The sequence below is a fragment of the Myotis daubentonii genome, chromosome 2 (genome assembly GCF_963259705.1).
Source record: "Myotis daubentonii chromosome 2, mMyoDau2.1, whole genome shotgun sequence".
NCBI lineage: Eukaryota > Metazoa > Chordata > Mammalia > Chiroptera > Vespertilionidae > Myotis > Myotis daubentonii.
In genome coordinates this window covers 105,019,903-105,038,882 of record NC_081841.1, presented here as the reverse complement: position 1 = coordinate 105,038,882, position 18,980 = coordinate 105,019,903, and the positions used below count along the sequence as shown (strand labels likewise).

Here is an 18,980-nt window from a genome sequence, read left to right as displayed (position 1 = left end):
GTGCCCTTGATTGAAATTGAACCTGGGACCCTTCAGTCCGCAGGCCAACACTTTATCTACTGAGCCAAACCAGCTAGGGCTAAAGCTGTACTCTTTCACGAACTCTCGAACTCTCGGCCTCCATGCCTAGAGGGTGGGAAGAATCATTGTCCATTACAAGAAGTGCCCTGAGTGGCAATTGTTTTTCCCAGAGCTATTTCTTCACACTTGAGGCAAGCACTAAACTAATCCACTCAATAAAAAATTGCCTGGTTACCCAAGCTTTGCTATTAGCTCTCCACATCACATTCAACTTGTTTGTCATGACATTATTTTCTTGAAAATTCACGGGTTTTCAGACTGGTAGATGAGTAAAGGCTTCAATTTAAAGTCTCTACTCATAATCCCATACAACCATAACATCAGCCTATCGTTCATTGACTTGTGTCCTGGCAATGACTTCTGTGTAATATAGGTTCTCGTTGGCATTTCTTCTAGAAGAGACCTGTCTCATCACAATTGAATACTTGTGGGGAACAAATCCCTTGGCCTGTACGTATTCTTGAAATTCTGTCATGAAATTATCAACAGCTACTTAGTTAGAACTGGCAGCCTCCCCATGCCTCACTACACTATGAATGCCATGTCTTTTCTAAAATTTATTGAACCACCCCCTTCTAGCCTTAAGTAAATCACTTTCAGCACTAGTTCCAGGGTTGTCTTTCAGGAGATCAATATGCAGCATCTTCACTTTTTTACATATCATTGCCTCTGAAATGCTATCACTGGCTAACTGCTTTTCGTTTACCCAAATCAACAACAATTTTTTTACCTCTTCAATTGTCTGTGATTGTTGTTTTGTGAGCATTTTTACACCCCTAGCAACATCAGCACTCTTGGTGGCCTTTTTATGTATTAAATTGTACTAACTGTCAATTTTGCCATTTCATACTTGGTAGCTAAATCAGACACGCGAGCACCTCTATCATACTTTGTAATTATTTTTTAAATATATTTTTATTGATTTCAGAGAGGAAAGGATAGGGAGATGGAAACATCAATAATAAGAAAATCATTGATCAGCTGCCTCCTGCACACCCCACCTTGGGGATTGAGCCCAAAATCCAGGCATGTGACCTGACCAGAAATCAAACTATGACCTCCAGGTTCATAGGTTAACACTCAACCACTGAGCCATGCCAGTTGGGCTGCAATTATTTCTTTTTTAAGCTCTATTGTTGTTCTCACAACTTTGCTTTTCACTTTGTTGCTATCATTAACCTTCTTAAGACCCCTGGTGACTTACTGTATGCATTTAAAAATAACAAGCAGCAGTAAAAGCAAAAAAAACACACACAAAAATATTGACAGAAAAATTTCCTGAGATGTTAGCAACACTAACATCCTCTCCTTTCAGAGAGGAAGGAGAGAGAGAGAGAGAGAGAGAGAGAGAGAGAGAGAGAGAGAGAGAGAGAAACATCAATGATGAGAGAGATTCATCATTGATCGGCTGCCTCCAGCATGCCCCCTACTGGGAATTGAGCCCACAACCCGGGCATGTGCCCTGACTGGGAATCAAACCATGACCTCCTGGTTCATAAGTCAATACTCAACCACTAAGCCATGCCAGCCAGGCTCTCATCAATGTTTCTATCGCTCTATCCCTCTCCCTTCGTCTCTCTCTAAAATCAGTAAAAACATTAAAAAGAATAATAAAGTTCACCAGTAATAGAATATACTTCTGTTTTGGACACAATTGAGTATATAAACAAAGTTTGTACAACCACCTGGTATATTCGGTCAGGTCCAAAGGTTACAAACAATTCTATAACTCCCTAAAGACTTTGGCAAAATGTTTCCCCCCTCAGTTTTAAATCATTATTTTGTCAGGAAAACTTAATTAGAAAAAAAATGTTTCTTTTCTAATTGCAGGCCCATCCATTGAGCCAATAAAGAATTTGTTTGAAAACAATTCCCAGCTCCTAGAACTACTAAGAGAATACATTTTCCCCCTCTAATTAGTATCTTAGAATTTTTTTAACCAATGCCAAATGCAATGTGAGCTCAAGTTTTTTAGTTCAGTTCTAAACTTAGAACTGTGATTTTCAAGTGGAGTCTAAATTTGGCAAAAATGTCTTCTCCCTGCCATAGTAGCTGGTGTTTTCCCATTCTTAACAGTTCCTACATCTTATTTTCTAAGCAAGCGGTACTATTTTTCTGCACTTTTTAATAAATTTTTCCATTTCCCCTTTATGGAATACCAAATGCAACGTTTTTTACACTATAAAATAAAATAGATATGGCAGCTCTTAGAAAGACGAAGGGGGAAAATAATAAGGGGAAAAGCCATTTGGCTTCATTCCTACAATGAAAAGATAAATACTGTATGCCTTAGATACTGAGTGACACAAAGTTTATACATAGGTTAGTAGAAATCACCAAGTCAGAATTCAGTTCAGATGCTTATTTTTTCTGCAAATTTCTATCTAAATTCACATGAGTCCTGGTCCCTTCCTGAGGAGAATGTGTGAAAAGGTGTCTCACAGGTCACCACTTAAAGAACTGTGTCCAACAAAGCCATTTCCTGTGGTCCGATTTTATCCCCTTCCTTGAAGAAGAAAACATCAAAGCAAAGTGCTAAATGCAAAACTCAGGCCTCTGTGCAGCACAGGTGGTTAGTGTATAGAGGTTGTAGGTAGTTGGAAACAGCCACTTCCTCATTCTGCAGGGTGTCGAAGGGAAGGACACCGAGATCGCTCCCAGAAACAGGCGCTCGCACGCCTCCCACTCACCTGCGTTGATCTTGCCTTTCAGGTCCAAGCTCAGATTACTCAGGTTTCTCACTGTCATATTCCTTATACCCCTTTTTCTTCCATTAGAACCATCTTTTCATTAAAATGAGCCAGGGGAAAGAAGGCAAGCATGAAGAAAAGGTGATATGGGGCTTTTTTCCCCGCCTGGGACCAAGCTTTGGAATCTGATCCCTGTGCCGCACACCTCTGCAGCAGAATGCTTGTTTGAGCAGCTTCCTTTTCTTCCCCTGATTGTGTTGTTCAGGCATTTACATACGTCACCCCAGCCCAGAAGGACAGCGCTCAAGCTTGTCCCTCACACAGCATTCCCCAGCACTTCCCTCGAGATCTTGGCAAATAGGCATCCTGTTTGCTCAGGTCTTTGGTCCTTGCCCTCCTCTGCTAGGAAGGAAGAACCATCAGGCTGCTGCTAGCAGGGGGAGGTCTCAACAACAAGAGAGCAGTCTTGATGGTCTTGTTCAACAGGTTCCCCTGCTTTATTTTCTCTTGCTTCTGCAGCCAAAAGGGGAGGACTAGAATACTTAAGATAGTTCCCTTTCCCAGTCTCCCTAGGTACCCAGCATTTTGATTACCGGACTCCCAGCAGAAGCAGCAGTAGAGCTTTCTGGGATGGATAGCCCTCCCATCCTCCATACCACTTCCATTGGCAGCCGTCTCCCCTCCCCACCATGCAAATGTTAGTAGGATTCCATTGATCTCAATACTCCAAGGGTGCCTAGAATTGGCTTGGACATCCAACCTTGAAGGGAGTGCAGCAAAGTGAACCAGCCTGTACTCTGCCATCCAGACCGTATGGGTCATTCATTCGAGTTCAGGAACTGAGTGCTCTAAGTGAGAAACTCAAATCAATTTAGATCAGCAGATTATCCAGACAGTCTCCTGCCTCTGACTGTGGCACTAAGGATGATTTTGTGAGAAAACATTGTTCCTCTCTACCGTGTTGGCATCAAACTTTCAGGGTTATTCCACACAACCTTCTGCTTTCCTTAACAATACCTTATTCATCTGGCCTTGTATCTAACTTCTCTATTTGGAGCTTCAATCATCTGTCACGGTGTATTTATATTAAATAATCTAAAGGAAAGAACATTGGTTAGGCTAGGAGTTAGGAGTCATGGCTTTAGTCATGCCATATCACCTTATGGCAGAGGTGGTATATGACCCTGGGCAAGGCACTTACGGGCCTACTTCCTTCATCTAAAGCTTTGGGGTGGGGAGAAGAGTTGGATAACTTTTAAAATCCAATAAATCCCCTTTCATAATAAATAGAAAATAGCATTTTAAATACTGTTGTAGAATAGTATTTTCCCCGCAGTTGTCCCTAAATTATTTTGGTCACACTTTAAGGAGCACTGCAATTTCTGGTCTCATAGGTTCATCCTATCTGTGCTTTATATGACTGAATTAACTTTATACTCCCTCTTTTTCTTGAGCTTTACTGATTGCAGATCTACTGTCTTTCATTTTCTTTACAGTACATATACTTTTATTTAGATAGTCATTGCTCTTATTTTGTTATCCTTCTCTTTTATTAACCTCAGGACCTTAGCGCTGAAGAAAATAGCATGTACTTAAGTCAGGGTTAGGGTGTTTTCTGTATGCTTCCTCACCATCCCACACAGTGTGGTGGCTTTGTGATGGCAGCAGCTCATTGGATTGCCTTTTGGGGCTGCCACATGTCTCCAAGATGCCTTTCCTGTGTTCTAAGTAGGAGTTCAGAGTCCATCATCTTATGAATTCATTTGAAGTCTTTTCTCCCAAATCTTTGCCACATGAATACCTGTCTCCCACTTTTTACATGTTTACAAATCTTTGAGAGAATTTTTGGCTGTGTATCCTCCTTGCTGTTTATCACCTGGAACAAGAGTCATCTACAGAATTAAATATTACACTGTGTATTTCCACTTCCTTGTCATTTTTTAAAATGTTGGGAAAAAAAGACAGAACAACTTTTATGCTCATCCTGATCGCTGGGAGAGGGTAGCAGTTGGTGTGGGATGGTGAGTGAGGAGCAAGGTGAAGATCCTCCTCGAAGAATGTGGAGACTCAGCATTTGGTTTTACTGTGAATTTCAGTAACAAGTTATACAGTAGTTGGTTCAAAGTCATGATTAGACTCATATCTCTTCATTACTTTCCCAATTTATCATACTTAAGCATTTACTCATGGATTGAGTGACTCCTATAGGCCAGGCACTAGGCGAGATGTTGCGAAAAATGGTGACTAAAGCCACCCTGCCCTTGAGGGGTTTGAAACCTAGAACGCTACAGACTCAGGCAGTTGCAGGCCAAGAGAGGAGTGGGCTCAGAATGCCGTGGGAGCATTTAGAGGAGCGCCACCCATGGTTGGGCTCAAACTGAAAGACAAGCAGGAGTTGGATCGGGGGAGGATTTTCCTGACTGAGGAAGCATATACGTTTCAGCACCTCCTGATGGTTAAAGATGGTGGCAGCTTGGAGCTTGGAGCATGGGGCTGGAGAAAAGCAGGGACTGACGACGAATGGCTAGGATGCTTTGCTAAGGAGTTTGAACATTCTCTTGAAGGCAATGGGAAGTCATAGAGGGATTTTTAAAGTAGGGGAATATCATGATCATACTATATTTACTTTAGAAAAATCACTTGGAGTTTTTTAAAGCTAAGGCCAGGCGTATTAGGTTGTTAGAAAGCACTGGAGTAGACCAAGCAGGAGATAGTGGCTTCAACTAATGTGGTGGCCTTTGAAATGGAGGGAAGTGTTAGATCAGAAATATCAATTAGAGAGGGAGAATCCTCAGAACTTGATGATTTGTTGATTGTAGAAGTTGGGGAAAGGGAGGAATCAATGATGAAACTCAGGTTTCTAGGCCAAGCAGCTGAGCTTGAGAGCACCATGAAAAGTTGTAATGATGAATGCAAAGGTAAATGAAGTCCTGTGTCTCAGGGCCATCATAAAGCAATGCCAAGTTCCCAAGCCCTGGTAGACTCAGAATGATGAGGGACTGTTCTAAGAATGAAGTGTGGCTCAGACAGTGTGGCTCAGTGGTTGAGCATTGACCTATGAACCAGGAGGTCACAGTTCAGTTCCCAGTCAGGGCACATGCCTGGGTTTCAGGTTCGGTCGCCAGTGGGGGGGTGCAGGAGGCAGCTGAATGGTGATTCTTTCTCATCATTGATGTTTCTATCTCTTTCTCCCTCTTCTTCTCTGAAATCAATTTAAATCCTAATATATAAAAAGCCAGGGGCCGTCACGACTGAAACAACCAGATGAACAACCAAACAGCATGCTGCGTGAGGTGATCGGGCTGGCAGGAGGATTAGTGAGGGATGACCAATCGACTGAACAGCAGGCTGCATGGGGCGATCAGGCCAGCAGGGGGGCAGTTGGAGGTGACCAGGCCAGCACGGGGGGCAGTGGGGGTGACCAGGCCAGCAGGGAGGGCAGTAAGGAGCAACTAGGCTGGTGGCGGGGGGACAGTTAGGGGTGACCAGGCTGGCAGGAGGGGCAGTTAGGGGTTATCAGGCTGGCAGGGGGGCCAGTTAGGGGTGATTAAGCAGGCAGGCAGGTGAGCAGTTAGAAGCCAGTGGTCCTGGATTGGAGAGGGAGCAGGCTGGGCTGAGAGGACCCGCGCCCGCCCCTCCCCCCACCCCGTGCATGAATTTTGTGCACCAGGCCTCTAGTGTATATATATAAAAAGAGTGAAGTGAGTTTTTTGTGCCTACTTGGTCCACTTGACTTTAGGTAAAAAGTGCTGGGGTGCTGCCCCTTGGCTACATTCACTGTCTTCCATTCCATTGTGGCTTCTCCTCAATACTCAGTAAAGAACATCAGTTTTCTCCTTTCCCACATGGACCTTAGAAGAAGGCAGTAGTTGCACCATTTTTTAAAAAATATTTTTTATTGATTTTTTACAGAGAGGAAGGGAGAGGGATAGAGAGTCAGAAACATTGATGAGAGAGAAACACTGATCAGCTGCCTCCTGCACACCCCCTACTGGGGATGTGCCTGCAACCAAGGTACATGCCCTTGACTGGAATCGAACCCGGGACCCTTTAGTTCGTAGGCCGATGCTCTATCCACTGAGCCAAACCGATCAGGGCATGGTTGCACCATGTTTGCTATAGCTGTCATTTTGCTACCTTTGGAGGGTAGCTTTTTGTGATTGCTGGATGTAATTTTGTTGTTGCTGTTAATCTTCTCCCAAGGATATTTTTCCATTGATTTTTTAAAAATGCATTTTTATTGATTTCAGAGAAGGAGAGATAGAAATATCAATGATGAGAATCATTGATTGGCTGCCTCCTGCACGCCCCCTACTGGGGATCAAGCCTGCAACCCGGGCATGTGCCCTTGACTGGAATCGAACCTGGGACCCTTCAGTCTGCAGGCCGAAACTCTATCCACTGAGCCAAATCAGGTAGGGTTTTCAATTGCTTTTTAAGGAGAGTGGAAGGGAGGGGAAGAGACAGAGATACAGAAACATTGCGATGTGAGAGAGACACATCGATTGGTTGCCTCCCACATGTGCCCCAACCAGGGCAGGGAACCAGCCTACAATGGTTGGAGCCTGCATCCCCTTGACCTGAATCAAACCCAGGACCCTTCAGTCCATAAACCGACACTCTATCCACTGAGCCAAACTGGGCAGGGCTGTCAATATTGTTTTTTAGTGCCAAAGTAAAGACTAGAAGGAGACATCATGCAGGGCATCATGAAAAGGGCTTTGGAGCCGGGGGGACTAACTGGGTTAGCCTAGGGCCCTAGGCAACCTTAATTTCCTCTTCTGTAAAATAGGAAAGTAGCACCCACTCCAAGGACTTGCTTTGAGAATAGTAATGGTGCCTAGCACATGGCAAATGCCCAGTAAATATTAGTTTCCGATTGCCCTCCCATCTCGGCCCCCAGACACTTACAGCCTGAACAACACTGCCTTCTCACTCTGATAATGGAAGCTCCATGTTGCTCTTACTTTTACCATCTTCCTAATACCTGGTTCTGTGTGTGTGTGTGTGTGTGTGTGTGTGTGTGTGTGTGTGTGTGTGTGTGTTTTAATTTCTGAGACAATGAACAGAAAGGGAGAGAAGAGAGGAAGGGAAAGGGATTGAATTGAATTTAGGATTTTTCTAAGTAAGCGAAAGTTTCATCTGAAAGAGCTCCTTCAGGTGTCTAAACATCAGTTCTTTCTCACCTACAACTGAAATGTTAACCTAAGGCTTGTGGCACTAATATGTGTCTATAGTAGCGCATTTAAGACTTAGAACATGTTAACGGAGCTGGAATATTGGCTAATGAGTAAGACAGTAGCTTTCCTTCCTTTGGAGACTGACTTTGCTCCGCTCAGCTGTCCTTGAGTCTTGTAGTTCTAAGCTATGATGTGATTGGCATCGCTCTTTAGAAAAATGCAGGTTTTCTGCCTTGGGTTCTCTCCAAATCTTTCAGCTTTTGGAGATTGTCATGTAAATTCTTTCTTATAAGTCTTTCTGGATGTACATAGCATCTAACCCTTGCAATTAAGGTCCATCAACTCCCTCAGGTACCTTTCTCAGATGTTAGAAAGACTCAAGGAGCATTTCTGAGTCTCCACTTTGGCACTGGCTTCCACTTCTTTAGCCTCCCCCTTCCCCCTTTCTGGCATCCTTTCCTTCTATTGCTCTAGTAGTTCCTCTTCTAATCTCATTTGTATTATTTTTGCTCCACCCAAAAATCCCTTTGAAAAAGATACGAAGTTCAGTTTTAGTCACTGAAGAATTTATAGCCACATAAAAATGTTCTTTGAGTCTTCCAATTGTCACTAATAAACACAAAGCTTTTGAAGATGATATGCCACCCTCTGATACAGTTTCTGTCTGCAAAAAGTTTACATTTCTTTAGGAAAGGTTAAAAAAGACAGTCAAGAGACTCTATGTGTGTGTGTGTGTGTGTGTGTGTGTGTGTGTGTGTGTGTGTGTATTGATTTCAGAGAGGAAGGGAGAGGGGGAGAAAGAGATATAAATATCAATGATGAGAGAGAATCATCATTGATCGACTGCCTCCTGCATGTCCCCCACTGGGGATGGAGCCTGCATATGCCCTAACCAGAAATCAGACTGTGACCTCCTGGTTCATAGGTTGAAGCTCAACCATTGAACCATGCTGGCTGGGCAAGAGACTGTCTTTTAAAAGGCAGGAAACCATAGAGATAGCCTCACAAAATCCATTTTTCTGCTTGGGATGAGATAATGAATTTCCTCAGTTACTATTTCTCCCTCAAGTGCTTAAATGAGTGCCTTTTGATGTCTGGGCTTGAGAAAAGCTTGTTCCCCAAAGCCACTTGGCAAGTATAAATCCCATGAATGAGGTGCTTTAAGCTCTGTGTTTGTGGAGCTGGAACTATTGTTGAGAGAGAAAGGGGTAGAGGAGGGGGAGGAGGGAGAGAGGGAAAGTGATGGTACTAGGAACCACAGCAATGAGTGGGAGTGACCGTGGGACAGGGCAGTAGGCCCTTCCTGGGCCTTGCAGGTTGGCCTGCTTTACTTCCCCGTTTGGGCACTCCTAGCCTCACACGGAGTTCACGTCCCCCACACTGCATCTGGAGTCCTTTCATGCCCATCCAAACTGCTCTCATCCAAATCTAAAACTTAGATTGAATTCATTGAATTCAATAAGCACATGTTTTTTGGTGTCAAAGTAAATATCTACACAAGGATAATAATATTTGGGGGGAGTTTATAAACTTTTGTGATATTTGGTAATATGTAGGGAAAAATATATGTTAACCTCAAAAAGCAACTTTGTTGCCACACAAATACAGCCATTTAGAAATTTGGCATTATTGTTTTGACGTTAAAGATTTTTCATAATATACATGAGTTAAAACAAAGGTGTTTACAAGCTTCTGAACCTCACACAGTAAAAAGCAAAAAAAGAAAATTTGTTAAAACAGCTGATCATAAAAACGTTGCCCAAAGACATCGGGATAGGGGCCAACCCAAACAGAATTAAACCACATGAAGTTGCCAGTATCAACTGATTTTGACCAACAAAAGTGATAACATGACTATATGTTTTGCTCCATGCTGCTTAAGTCAGCATTCTAGAATGTAATTAATCCATGAAGGGAAGGGAATTCTGGACATAGGGTATTAAAACAATATCAACAATGTGATAGGTGTGTACAGAAAATTGAACATGATCTTCACATTCCCCTAACATTTATTAAGTACCTATGATGGGTGAAAGCTAGAGAAACAAAGATGAGTAAGACAACATAATTTGTAATATATTTAGATAGGTTATAAAATACATACTAGTATATTGCTGTTATATTTGTAACACCATAAAAGCCATTAGAAAGGACAACCAAGAGCAACAGAATTCAAAAATGAAAGAAAGCTCATCAAGTTGAGAATTAATAAAGTTTGGGAAGGTTTTAAAGGACAGGTTGGATTTTAGCAGCGGGGGTGGGAGGGGTCACAGGCGGGAGAGAAGGCGTGAGGACACTACAACCAAAAGAAAGTGTGACCAGAGGCTTGAAGGTAGGACAGTACAAGGTCCAGTTTGATTGGAAATTAGGAAAACAGCGGGGAGGGCAAGCAAGAGAGAAATTCGCCTTATTAGGGAGGGCCCTGAAGGCTGGTAAAGATACTGTCATTAACTTGGAAGACAATATTGTAATTAAATGGGAAGTTTTTAAGCAGTGGCCTTTGTTTCATTAGGAAAAAATCAATGCCAATTTTAAAAAGTAACCTAAAATAAACAGCCAGCAATCGGTTGATCATTTACAGTATTTGAAGCAATTTACATACGAGGCTCAGCTCTGTTATGAGCTATTTTAAACTCACAGCTCCCCCTTTGAAAGGGTGCTATACATTTTACAGAATCAGCTAAGGCTCAGAGAGGTTAATTCACTTTGCCCAAGGTGTCACTGCTAGCTAGTGCCAGGGCCAGGATTTTAACCCGTGGATGTCTAGTTCCAAAACCTCCATTCTAAACCACCAAATAATAAATGGCAGAATAGAGTTGGGGGCAATAAAATGGGGGGAAAAAATAAAAGAAAGTGATTCAAAAGTAGTGTGACATAGATGTTATAGAATTCGATGTGAGAGAAAAGAAGAAGGGGAATCAGACCCCTAGAACTGGAGGCAGTGTAGGAAGTTGGCAAGGAAGGAAATTGGAAAGAGGTGTGGTTTAGAGAGCAAACCGGTGAGCCAGAGAAACTGGTAAGTGTTGGGGTCCAGGATAGAGCCTAAGACTGAAAGGGAATCTTAGGGTCATTTACATAGAGGCAAAGGTTAAAACTCCACAGGGAGTTGGCCACTGAGGCCCTAGGAGAGCCCAGAAGTAAACAGATGATGATTCAGGACCCAATTATGGGGAAAGAAGGAATAGCTACTAAGGAAGACACATCAGTAGAGATGAGAGGTACAAGTTCTCAAGTAGACAGTTACCTGATTCTGATTTGTGTTATAAGGGCAGTCACCTTGGAGATGCTTTGGCGACTTTAGGGCTAGAATAAATATGCATGATCTTTATAGATGTTGTATATTTCCTTGTAGGGAAGAGTTTCTAGAGTAATGAAGTCTGAATTTTTTAAAATGATCTGAATCTTTGAGTCTTTTATTAACTAATTTCTTCTCTTAAAATTTTGAATTTTTATATAGAATTGTACACCTGAAACCTATATCATTTCATTAACCAATGTCACCCCAATAAGTTCAGTTTTTTTTTTTAGTGCAAGAGAGATGTTTAGTCAAGTCCTGTAGCTACACAAACAAAAAATTTAGAGTTTTTTTATTCTAATTTTAAAAATAATATAAATTGATTGTACAAAACTGGGGAAATATTGAAGAGTATAGGGAGAAAATGATTACCTTTCACCATAAATGAATATTATTAATATTTTAATATATTTATTGATTTCAGAGAGTAAGGAAGAGGGAGAGAGATAGAAATATCAATGATGAGAGAAATTCATTGATTGGCTGCCTCCTGCACACCAGCTACTGGGGATCGAGCACACAACCCGGCATGTACTCTGACCGGGAATCAAACTGTGACCTCCTGGTTCATAGGTGGACGCTCAACCACTGAGTATGCCGGCCGGGCTACTATTAATATTTTTAAATATATTCTTCTAATATTTTTAATATTTTTTGGACTCACCTATACACTTTTTTTAACCAGTGTATCCTTCTGAAATTGTTTTTGTCACAATAAGATATTATGAATATTACATGGGCATTAAATTTATTATTCATAACAATTTGATAGTCGCATAATAGTAACCAAGTATAAGGATGGACCAAAATTTATTTAACCAAGCCCCTTTCATTGGACATCTAGGTTGTTTCCACATTATATAAATAATGCTGCAATTAATATTCAAATCTTTGTGTTTTTTACTTATTTCTGATTATTATTTTCTAAATATTTCCTAGAAGCAAAATCACTGGTCAAATCCCATGACTGTTTCTAAGGCAGAGTTCATTCCCGAATGTAAGGATTGATTTGCTGGTAGTGCTTATGTTACTATACTAAATCCTGCTATCACCTTCCTACTCCCCTATTTCTGTCTTTGAAAGTCAAAAAGAAACCTAGAACAAGGATCAACAGCAACCGTTCAGGAAAAGCCTACATGTTTTTGTTGTTGTTGATTTATTTTTTATTTTTTATTCTGAACAACAAGTACAGATGGCAGTCCCCTTCTGTTTAGCTCCACAAGCCATTTGGGGTGCTCAGTGTTTTGTTGTTGTTGTTGTTTTAAACAAAAAGGCCTGGACCCTTGGGATATGAGGCCGACTTCTCAATGGATCCACCTCCCCACTGGCAAATCTGAGTTGGGAAGAGCCTCAGCAGAGTGAGAAAGGTATTTATCAGGTCGGCTAGGATTTCTCTCCTAGGCCTCAGGATTTGCAGGCATCTTCTTTGCATTTCTTGGATCTCTGGCCTGGAATGCTAGGTTTTATCTGAGGTCTCCCTGGCAGAGCGTGGCACTCTCCTTTCTTCAGAGCCTTTCTCTGGGCAGTTCCACAGCCTTGGCACCAGCCTTGTTGGGTGTGCTGGGGAGCTCTGGATGCTGGGCACCTCCGACCTGCTCTTCTCTTCAGTCCTGTCCAATCAGCCTGCAGCCCCAGCACTTGTCAGTTAGGGTGGATGTCACCCCTGATGGTAAACGGGGCTTATTTACTGTAGCTCCAGTGCAGTTTTTGCTAATGGCAGGGCCCATTGGTGGGTTTGGAAGTGAATTTATGATTTTAAGGGGAAAAGAATCAGAATCCCATCACAATAATGGTAGGTATTGTTTCATGAAACTTTTTCCAAATTTATGTCCACAACATGTATGGATCCTATTCTAAAACCTTGAAAGCGAGGCTATAAACTTGTGTCAGGACTCCCATGAAAATATGAGGTATGCTTAGGGGGAAAATGTGATCAGTGTTCATTTTATTAGCAAGGCTAATAACTGGGAGGTCATGTGGCTTAGTGCAGAAAACTTTACCTTCAGAGTCAGAACTGGATCAATACTGTTGCTCTTTTATACTAGCTGTGTGACCTTGGAAACCTCACTGATGTCTCTGAGCCTCCTTAGCATTATTTGTAAAAGAGAGATAGTATCCTGGCCAGTAGGATCACTGTGAGAATTAAATGAAATAATATATATATATATATAATCTAATAAATAAATAGTGCTCAGCACATAAGAGACACATGATAAATAAAGCTTATTTTCTAGTCTTTTCTCTGGGCCATAAGACATCCTGTGCAGCACAGACAGATTCTCTGTTCCTCATCAGGAGTACACGCTACCTATGATGTCACCAAAATGGTTCTATTTCACACTCAAGGGTCCCCTCTAGTTCAGTTTCCCACTCTGTGTTCTGTGTGATGATAATACATGTTTCCTATGAAAGGAATCTCTGATGATGAAAAATTCAGAATCACAGGTCATAGTCACACAATACTAAGGTCCCAACTACAGGTTCCAGGCAGGTGACATCAGTGGGTCAGTCAGGTAGAATGATTAGGGAATGATAGGGACTGTAGCAAACTACAGAACACTTACCCCCTGTAAGGAAGATTGCCACCCTGCCAAAACGTGGATCCAAGCTTTTAGATTTCTGATTTTTCCAAAAAAGCCAAATATCTGGATTTTTTTAATGTGAAAAAATCAATGTTTTTTGTTGTTGTTAACCCTCACCTAAGGATATTTTTCTGTTGATTTTTAGGGAGAGGGGAAGAGAGAGGGAAAGACAGAGAGAAACATCGATGTGAGAGAAACACATCGATTGGTTGCTTCCTGCATGAGCCCTGACCAGGGCCTGGGCCAGGAGGAGCCTGCAACCAAGGTATGAACTGCCCTTGACTGGAATTGAACCCAGGACCCTTTGGTCCACAGGCCGATGCTCTATCCCCTGAGCCAAACTGTCTAGGGCTGGAAAAATCCAACTTTTAAAAACAGTGTTCGTCACATGAACTGTCTGTGTGTCAGATAAAGCCAGAGGCCTGCCAGTTAGTACTGTCTGACCTAACTCTTCATGGCTCAGCTGACTTACTACAGCCAATCCAGGCTCTCAAGAAAAACCTCCCAAGGTATCCTTGAAAGTGCTCTTTTAATACATTTTAAGCACAAAATATATAACTCCAATAGTAGATGAAATGTCCACCTAATGAGAAGGAAGGCCATCATTTTCAGACGGTGTTAAACACCATGGGTCACGGGAAAGTATTGGGCATAATTGGCATATTATGTTCTGTCATCCCTTCCTGTTAGTTTGGTTAATTAAAACCACTCATAAAACATTTATTCCTTTCTTTAAAAACAGCTTTTCTGAGATATAATTCACATACATACAATTCAGTGATATTCGGTAGATTCACAGGGTTGTGTAACCATTCGTCCTCCTCAAAGAAACCCCATGCCCATTAGCAGTCACTGCCCCCCCCCCACAACCTCCAACTCCTGGCTACTACTAATAAACTTTCTACTTTATAAATGTTCCTATTCTGTACATTTTGTATAAATGGGGCCATATAATATGTGGTCTTTTATGGCTGCCTTCTTTCACTTAGCACAGTGTTTTGAAGGTCAAACCACCTTGTAACATAGGCATTTGGGTTGTTTCCACTTTTTGACTATTACAAATAGTGCTGCTATGAACATTTACATACATGTTTTTGTGTGGACATGTTTTTGTTTCTTTTGGGTACATATATAGCAATGGATTCCCTGGGTAATTCATATGGAACTCTTATGTTTAACCTTTGGAGTAACTGTCAGACTGTTTTCCAAAGTGGCTGCACCATTTTACATTTCCACCAGCAGTGTCTGATGGTTCCAATTTCTCCACATCCTCACCTACACTTGGCATTATCTATCTTTATGATTATAGCCAATCTCATAAGTGTATTAAGACATTTATTTTTAAGGCTTATGGTACATTTGATAGGGCAACTGAATTTGGTATATTATGTGATTCTTGTGATACAGACCTAAAATAGTGATCTTTTCTGAATTTAGATAATCCTATATAATAAAAGCCTAATATGCAAATCGACCAAATGGCAGAACGACCGGTCGCTATGATGTGCATTGACCACTGGGGGGCAGACACTCAATGCAGGAGCTGCCCCCAGCCCGCAGGCCCCAGGCCAGCTAAGGCCGGTGCAAGAGGGCCCCCCCCCCCATCACCCCACCAGTCGTCCCTCAGAGGGAGGCAACTGGTGGCGAGGGGTGGGGCCAGTGAGTGGCAGCGCCAGGCCAGCCAAAGCATGTGCCAGTGGGGGCCCCCTGACTGCCCTGCTGGTTGCCCCACAGATCGGCCCTGATCGCCGGCCAGGCCTAGGGACCCTACCCGTGCACGAATTTCATACACCAGGCCTCTAGTCATTTTATAAAATCGTATGAGTTTTCCCTTCTTTGTGTGTATCATTCTTTTTTTAAATTCAAATCTACATCTTTCTTTTTTTTTCTTTTTTTAAAAATATATTTTGTTGATTTTTTACAGAGAGGAAGGGAGAGGGATAGAGAGTTATAAATATCGATGAGAGAGAAACATCGATCAGCTGCCTCCTGCACACCCCCTACTGGGGATGTGCCTGCAACCAAGGTACATGCCCTTGACCGGAATCAAACCTGGGACCCTTGAGTCCGCAGGCCAACGCTCTATCCACTGAGCCAAACCGGTGAGGGCTGTGTGTATCATTCTTTGACTAACTAAAGAACAGACATCTTATTAAGAAAAGGTATGATATTTCTTCCTTATTCACTAGTGAAATGTTCCAATTCTAGAGAAATTATTGGTATAAAATAGTTTCTGTACTATTTTCTCTGCCTCCATCAGCAATGTTGCCCACAGCTGAAGGCCCTCATTTCCCCACCTGCTAACCACATTCGGACAGAAAACTCAGACTCAGTCAGAAGTACTTAAGCAGCTCAGGACAGGTTCGCCTTCTCTACACAATGACAAGTAGAACACTGCCTCTCTGCCCTCCACCTCTGGTGCCTGTCCATTTGGTTCTGTAACATTCTTGCAAGTTAGATAAATTATCATAGCCCTAAGAGTTGGGAAAACTGAGCACAGATCTTAATAGCAAACAGAGGTTTGTGCATAGTGGGTGGTGGAAAGAACTCAGTGTGCTACCTTGTAGTCCAGAGTTCACACACCTGTGCTCTTTTCTTTTCCTGAATTCCTCCCTCCTTTATTTTCAGCACAGAAAGAGAGAAAGAGAAAAAAGAAAGAAAGGAGGGAGGGAGGGAGGGAGGGAGGGAGGGAGGGAGGGAGGAAGGAAGGAAGGAAGGAAGGAAGGAAGGAAGGAAGGAAGGAAGGAAGGAAGGAAGGAAGGAAGGAAGGAAGGAAAAAAAAGGGAGGGAGGTAGGGAAGAAGGAAGGAAGGAAGGTTTTACAAGTAAGTATGGTTCTCTCATCAAACATTTTGGTTTACTGTTTCCTTTTTTTTCAGATACCGGCCCTTTTTGAGAAGGAGAAACTAGAGAATTCACATAGCTGGACTTCAGGATTTATTGTAATGGGAGGAATCAATATCCTTCAGCCAAAGACTTACAGCCCCCTGTCTGTGTTTTGTATTTTTTTACGTTAGAGTTTAATTTCAAAGGCCTTTTGGAAGCAACCTTTGGGCAGACATTCTGGCAGTTTTTGTGATAAATTCATATTTGGCATGCTATAGTTCACTGTATCAAACAAGGAATAACCTTGGCCTAGTTGGGAACTGGTAAATTCTAAAAATGTTAGTGTTTGTCTATATTTGACCCCTCAGCCCTCCAGTCTGTCTTCCTCTTTTTAAGTTATAAGAATGAGGTGTAATTAGCATCTATCAATCTTAGTGTCCTAACATTTACTTATTATTTATTATTCTATTTTCCTAACTTCTGATTTGGAGACCCAATTGTTTTTTTGTTTGCTTGTTTGTTTTAAATATATTTTTATGATTTCAGAGAGGAAGGAAGAGGGAGAGCGAGATAGAAACCTCAATGATGAGAGAGAATCATTGACTGGCTGCCTCCTGCACGCCCCCTGCTGGGGATGGAGCCTGCAACCCAGGCATGTGCCCTTGATTGGAATCGAATCAGGGGCCCTTCAGTCCACAGGCCGACGCTCTATCCACTGAGCCAAACTTGCCAGGGCGAGACCCAATTGTTTATCTTCAAAGATAGAAGAGGAAGATTAAAACAATAATTTTCAGTAAGTACTCTTTCAGCTATTAATTGACTTATTCAACATATTTTATTTAGTGCCTGCTATAGGCCAGCCACCCTGCTAGATAAGATAGGGTCCCTGCCTACAAGTGGTACAGTATACAATAGGATAGGCAGACACATAACTGGATAATCACAATTGTGAACACAGTAATTAATATACAGAATATTATGGGATCACAAAAGAGAGGCACTTCACCTGCCCCAGATAGGATCAAGGCAGGCTACAGGAAAGACATAAACTTTATTAATGAAGATCTATGATTCATTTGCCTAAATTGGGCATGGAAGTGTTTGAGCTTTTTGAATTAGACAATCCTGTAAATTGGGATAAAACATCCACTAACTCTAAAGTAAAATATATGCCAAATTTGTAGCTAATGATTCATTTTGAAGAAGGAAAGGATCTAATATAAATAAGTGACCATCAAGGCTGTAGGACTAGAGCTAGAAGTTGTTGGGTTTATTTAAAAGTTTCTTTCCTTTTTATGTCCCTTCCTGTCTATATCATGGAAAAACAAATGTGAGAAATGTGCCTATAAGTGGAGGTTTTTATATTCTTCTTTCTGACACGGCCTCTGTTAAACTTGGAAATAAATGAAGGCACCATCATTAGATTGGTTGAAGATTAGTGCTGTTTGAGGCTAGAATTTAAAAAAAATAAAAAGCTTAATTAGTTTTGCAATCACTGCCCTCATGTAAAATTAAGTATGAGGAAAAACTCAATGTTAACTGCATTTGAGGTTTTCTAAGTCATGGATTTGAAAGGGATCTGCATAATAATTTTAAATCTTTGAAAAAAAAGTTTAATCTTTACAACAACCCTGTGATCACCTCCACTTAATAGTTGGGAGAACTGAAGCACAAAGGAGTTTTTAAAAACTTGCCTAACTGCTAGTAAGTAGCAGAGCTAGGATTTGAACCCAGCTCTATTTAAATATAGTTTTCTATTCACCATGACATCCTGCTGAAATAGAAAGCTGTGTGGGTCCATTACCTGTGTTCTGTGACTATAAACTTACCCTAGCAGGAGTAAGCTATTATAGACAATTGTTAAAAGTATATGCTTGGGCCAGTGCAAATCCACACTGCTTCTGAAAAATATTGATAGTGTGCTGTCTTTAAATAATAGTCAAATTTTGATGTCATGGGTGTCATTTAAAGTGTCAGTTGGCAAATCTCAGAGGGAAAGGGGTGGGGGCTGGAAGAGATTAACCAAAGAATTTATATGCATATATGCATAACCCATGGTCACAGACAATAGTGTGGTAAAGGCCTGGGGAGGGGATGGGAGTGGGTTGAGAGGATCAATTGGCGGGGGGGGGGGGGGGGGTGCGGAGGGGACATATGTAATATTTTCAACAATAAAGACAAGTTTAAAAAAAATAAAGAACAAAAAAAAGTGTCACTCGGTGTCATTAATATTTTGTAATATGAGCATTGAAATGGTAAAACAGCTCTGACCAGTTTGGCTCAGTGGATAGAGCATCGGCCTGTGGACTGAAGGGTCCCAGGTTCGA

The 18,980-nt window shown here is 41.7% G+C and overlaps 1 long non-coding RNA gene across 3 annotated transcripts in view; it reads left to right on the top strand.

Moving 5' to 3' along the window:
* LOC132228151 (uncharacterized) overlaps positions 1-18,731 on the top strand; it is a 120,108-nt gene extending 101,377 nt beyond the window's left edge. For 2 of the 3 annotated variants that reach the window (XR_009451296.1, XR_009451297.1), the window contains one exon: positions 16,707-18,731. This is a non-coding gene — a long non-coding RNA (uncharacterized LOC132228151). Of the gene's footprint in view, positions 1-15,265; positions 15,522-16,706 lie in introns of those variants that run through there. The other variant, XR_009451298.1, reaches the window with a different exon arrangement.
* The last annotated feature ends 249 nt before the right edge of the window (positions 18,732-18,980 follow it).